The following is a 5098-nucleotide window of genomic DNA, read 5'->3' on the forward strand; positions in this document are numbered from 1 at the left end:
ACACAGGAGATGCAGTGGATTATATAACAGCAAATCACTCTTTGTTGCTTCGTTTTGATTGTTGTTCTCTGAGACGCTCCAGAAGATAATGGGGTCAGAAAAACAGGGATGAGGGGATGGGGAGGATAAGGGTGGGGGGGATGAGAGGATGGGCGGATGAGTTCACAGAGTAAAGGAAAATACAGAGGCATCGAATCCTTTCTTCTCAAGAATTGAACGAATGTGTTTTGATAAGTCACAGTTCTAATCTGACTCATGTTGCGCCATATAGGCTCGGTCACCTGTCGTCGCAGAGCAACGCAAACACACCTGCTCAAGCTCTGACACATGCAGCTGCAAGACAGCCCTGGGACAATATGCACACACACACACACACACACACACACACACACACCCACAGTAGCTGTGTAGGTCCATCTCAACTGTCAGGAGGTTTATGTGGTCACCGCTGCTGAAGAGTGACGACAGTAACGCAGACGTGCGTGTGTGTACGTGTGCGCATGTGTGTGTGCGCGTGTGTGCGCGCGAGACACCGAGTTATTTTTAAACATGCATCGCAGCGTGAGTTCGAGTTTCTCTCCAAGTAGGTCACAGGAGATGATCTCGAACGAGGAGAAATGGGAGACAGACGCGAGGGTCTGCCGCGCCACAGTTGAGAAGTTGCTCCGTCATCCCCTGTGCGGATCTCGTACGCAGCCCGTCCTCTGCCTTCCGGCTGGTGCTACTGGGGACCTACTTCCACCTGACCCCCCTCACGGAATCTGCCGTCGCACACTCGGCAAACACACTCTCCGAGGGACTCGGTGAGCGCGAGCAAGATGGGAGTAACTCAGGTCTCTCTCGCTCTGTCTCTCATATTGTTGTTCTAGGCTGGGAAGATAGGAACAGGGAGAAGGAGAGAAGGAGAGAGGGAAAGAGGGAGAGAGGGAGAGAGAGAGGGAGAGAGGGAGAGAAGGAGAGAGAGAGATATGGAAAGAGAGAGAGAGAGAGAGAGAGAGGGAAAGAGCGAGAGAGAGAGAGAGAGAGAGAGAGAGAGAGAGAGAGAGAGAGAGAGAGAGAACAAGGGTGATGTGTATCTGAAAGTTCTAGAGCCTCCCGTGAGAGTTCCGTGTTCCATCTGATTGCATGGCAGGGGCCAACTCCCGGGAGGGGGAGGAGCCCAGAGCTGTCAATCACAGGCTCTCCCTGCCTCTGAACATCATCTGTCAATCAGGAGGCAGGAATCTGTCAGGACAGGGGAGGAAGTGACCTTAACCATCCGTCTGTCCTGCTCCTCCTAGCCAGGGCTGTGGGAAAACAAATATGGCTGACGCAGAAGGGAGAGCGAGAGAGAGAGATTGGGAGGTAGAGGGTGGAAGAGAGAGTGAAAAGCAGAGAATGTCAGATAGAAACAATGAGAGCGAGATTGTCTCAGTACATGAAATGACCCCCCAAAAATGCTACTGGCCAAATATCTGATTTAAGTGGATATGAACACCGTGAATATTAAAGTAGAACACATTGCTACAGAGAGAAGAGAAGAAAAGAGAAGAGAAGAGAGGAGAAGAGAGCTAAATGCCACCTCACCCACTGGTCAAAGCCGCAGGTCATTAAGACATCACACAGGAGGACAGGATCAGTGTTAAAGTGACAAATTGAGCCGTCACACACACACACACACCACTACCCACCCACGCACACACCCTCTCTCTCCCCAGAGACCACAGAGAGAGGCACATACTAACAGGTGGAAGCAGAAACAGACAGAGAGGTACAGACTGAGACAAACACACAGAGACACACTTACACATTCACAGTCATTTCCAAAGTCATTCACCTGATGAAACTCCAGCCGGGATTAACCAGCTGGAAAAGTGACCCTCTGGTTAATGGTGTGGCTGACAAAGAGAGAGAGAGAAAGAGAGAAAGAGCGAGAAAGAGAGAGAAAGAGCGAGAAAGAGATAGAGAGAGAGAGAGAGAGAGAGAGAGAGAGAGAGAGAGAGAGAGAGAGAAAGAGAGGTCGACCAACCCCAGCCCCGATTGTGGCGTTCAAGAGAGGAGAGAGCAGTCAGGAAGAGAGCAGTCTGCTTCAGCTCATGTCTGCTGGGTCTTTAATTGAAAGGGATACCTATAATGGGCTGTGTAATGTAGTGAGATGACACTGTCTGGACCAGTACGTTAACAGGAGCATAGTACAGAAGGCAGTTCTGTCAGAGTGTGTGACACCCTCACAGGGAGTCCAGCACACCTGCATGTGTTATACTATACTATACTGTTCCTCTACTGTATTTGTATTGTACTGTACCGTTCACCCTACTGTTTTTAAATTGTATTCTACTGTTACTTGACTGTAGAGTGAGTATACAGTTCTCTACTATACCGTTTTTGTAATATTGTACAGAATATGTGTCTACCACATTGTTATTGTTATAACACCGCAGCATTAGCCGAGAACACCGCAGCATTAGCCGAGAACACCGCAGCATTAGCCGAGAACAGCGCAGCATTAGCCGAGAACACCGCAGCATTAGCCGAGAACACCGCAGCATTAGCCGAGAACACCGCAGCATTAGCCGAGAACAGCGCAGCATTAGCCGAGAACACAGCAGCATTAGCACAAAACACAACGACATTTGCAGAAACGCTGCATTTCAAGTTCACACCAAATCGTTCTCCAGACCACTAGGGGCAGTGCAAAGTGGAATTAGTTGGGTTCTCACCAAAATAAAACATCAAACAAGGACAAAACTTAAATTCACCAATGAAAGTTGGTTTTATTATATTTTAATTATAATGTTGTGTTTTAAGACGCCCTCTCTTAGTTTCAATTATGTTGTACTGCGTTATAGGTTTGATAGCAAACCTTCAGAGGTAGCTACGTAAGCGTGGTCCCGTAGAGTTAATTTACTTCACTTGATTTTACAACAACAGGTAAAACACCCCACTTTGCATGCACTGCCCCTAGTGGTCTGGAGAACGATTTGGTGTGAACTTGAAATGCAGCGTTTCTGCAAATGTTGTTGTGTTTCGTGCTAATGCTGCAGTGTTCTCGGCTAATGTTGCAGTGTTCTCGGCTAATGTTGGTGGTGTGAGCCAATGCTGTTGTGTTGTAAGTAGTAGATTGTTTTTGAAATGTAACATTTTTAAATGTTTAGTTTTTGTTAATGTCGTTGTGCTGTGTGTTAATGTTGTTGTGTTTTCAACTTTTGTTTGCTTTGCTAATGTTGCTGTAGTGTGCACCCGTGGGCCACCGTAGCATTGTGATGTACTATACTCTACTGTTACTGTACTGTATTGTGATGTACTATACTCTACTGTTCCTATACTGTATTGTGATGTACTATACTCTACTGTTACTGTACTGTACTGTATTGTGATGTACTATAATCTACTGTTCCTGTACTGTATTGTGATGTACTATACTCTACTGTTCCTGTACTGTATTGTGATGTACTATACTCTGCTGTTACTGTACTGTATTGTGATGTACTATAATCTACTGTTCCTGTACTGTATTGTGATGTACTATACTCTACTGTTCCTGTACTGTATTGTGATGTACTATACTCTACTGTTCCTGTACTGTATTGTGATGTACTATACTCTACTGTTACTGTACTGTATTGTATTGTGATATACTATACTCTACTGTTACTGTACTGTATTGTGATGTACTATACTCTACTGTTCCTCTACTCCCCCACTCAGCGCTGTCTCTGGCCTGGTCGTGTGTGAGTCAGTCAGGACTGTCACCTGCTGGTCCAGGCAGAGCAGGCCTGGACGCTGGAGGTCCTTGGTGCCGTGTGCAGAGGTGACTGCAGACCACGGGTACTCGGCCGCCAACTCCACATGCTCCAGATCCATCACACTCTCCGTCACTCGTCCGCATATTTGACAATGTGCACACAAACATGCACGCAGCACACACACTGCACACCGTCAACCAGTTACATACTAGCCCCCCCCCCCCGCTTCTCACACACACACACACACAATGCATACAACAATACTTACAACATACTGCAACAAACACATACAGTTTATTGTATATTTAGATTGCAACTAATCTGTACTGCTCCCAACAGATCACTGAAATCAGACTGGTCATGTTGGGAGTCGTCAGGTGTTAACTGCTGCTGGATGAAGAACTTACAGAAAACAGACAGAAGCTTCCAGACCAGCTGGCCCTTCTTGGCTGGGAAACAAGAAATGAGAGTTGGACGGAACCCAGAACACCTCGGAAATGAAGAAGAAGAAGAAGACAAAGATTTAGAAGCCTGCTGGAGAGCTGTGCAGTATCCTTGGAGGAGCTTCCGTGTCATTCTGGAATCCCATGGGGGGGGGTTTTTGACGGTGCTGCAGGGCGTTGCAGCCCCATGAATGTCGAGGCGTTTGAAGAGCGCCTCAGATCGATTCCCTCTGCTGACTCGGAGCCTGTCATGCTTGCTTGGACTGCGTCCAAGACCGCGACAACCTTTGGCACAGGGTTAGAATGTAAACTGTTCTTTGGTGCAACCATTTCGAATTGTGTTTGTGTGTCACGTGGGTGTGGTGGCTGTGCAGACACTCTTTCTCTGTCTCTCTCTCTCGTTCACTTTGTCTTTCTCTTTTGTTTGTATGTATTTTTCTTTTTACGTTATTAGAGAAACCTGGTTCACCTGTTTCAACAGGACGAATATCTTTATTTCCAATAGGAATACCGTTGACATTGGAACCATCACAAACGCCTTTCTAAGTTGCTTTCAATGTCCCCCTCTCACGTTCTCTCGTTCTCATCCTTTCTGTTCTGTGGCAGAGAAAAGATACTGCTTTCAGTTTCCCCTCAATAAAAACCCATAATGGCTAATTAAAGTTAATTAATTTCAGCACTCAGTGTGCATAAATAGTTCGGGTAATTGCTTATTGGGTGGCAGGCTCTGGCTCTGTTTAAACTGGGTGGGGGTCGAATGGGGCCTCATGTTAATGATGCTACTCGCATTTGGGGCAAATATTTACCAGAAAATATCCTCAATGATGCCTAGGTTATTCATGTCGAGGAAGGAAAGCGGAAAGAAAAAAAAGACAAAGTGTGGGATTTGTGAGGGGCAAAGATGCATGAAAGAAAAAGCAGGAGAGAGGT

General features: G+C 46.5%; 1 long non-coding RNA gene across 2 annotated transcripts; it reads left to right on the forward strand.

Annotated features, from left to right (window-relative positions):
- Positions 1–720: 720 nt before the first annotated feature.
- Positions 721–4806, forward strand: LOC146253791 (uncharacterized). Of its 2 annotated transcripts, none has more exons than XR_014731655.1 (3): positions 721–803; positions 3688–3807; positions 4065–4806. It is a non-coding gene; the product is annotated as an uncharacterized LOC146253791 (long non-coding RNA). The 2 variants fall into 2 exon arrangements; XR_014731656.1 differs by having other exon boundaries at positions 3688–3790.
- Positions 4807–5098: the final 292 nt, after the last annotated feature.

The sequence above is a fragment of the Hypomesus nipponensis genome, chromosome 17, assembly GCF_054491055.1.
Source record: "Hypomesus nipponensis isolate SF chromosome 17, ASM5449105v1, whole genome shotgun sequence".
Lineage (NCBI taxonomy): Eukaryota > Metazoa > Chordata > Actinopteri > Osmeriformes > Osmeridae > Hypomesus > Hypomesus nipponensis.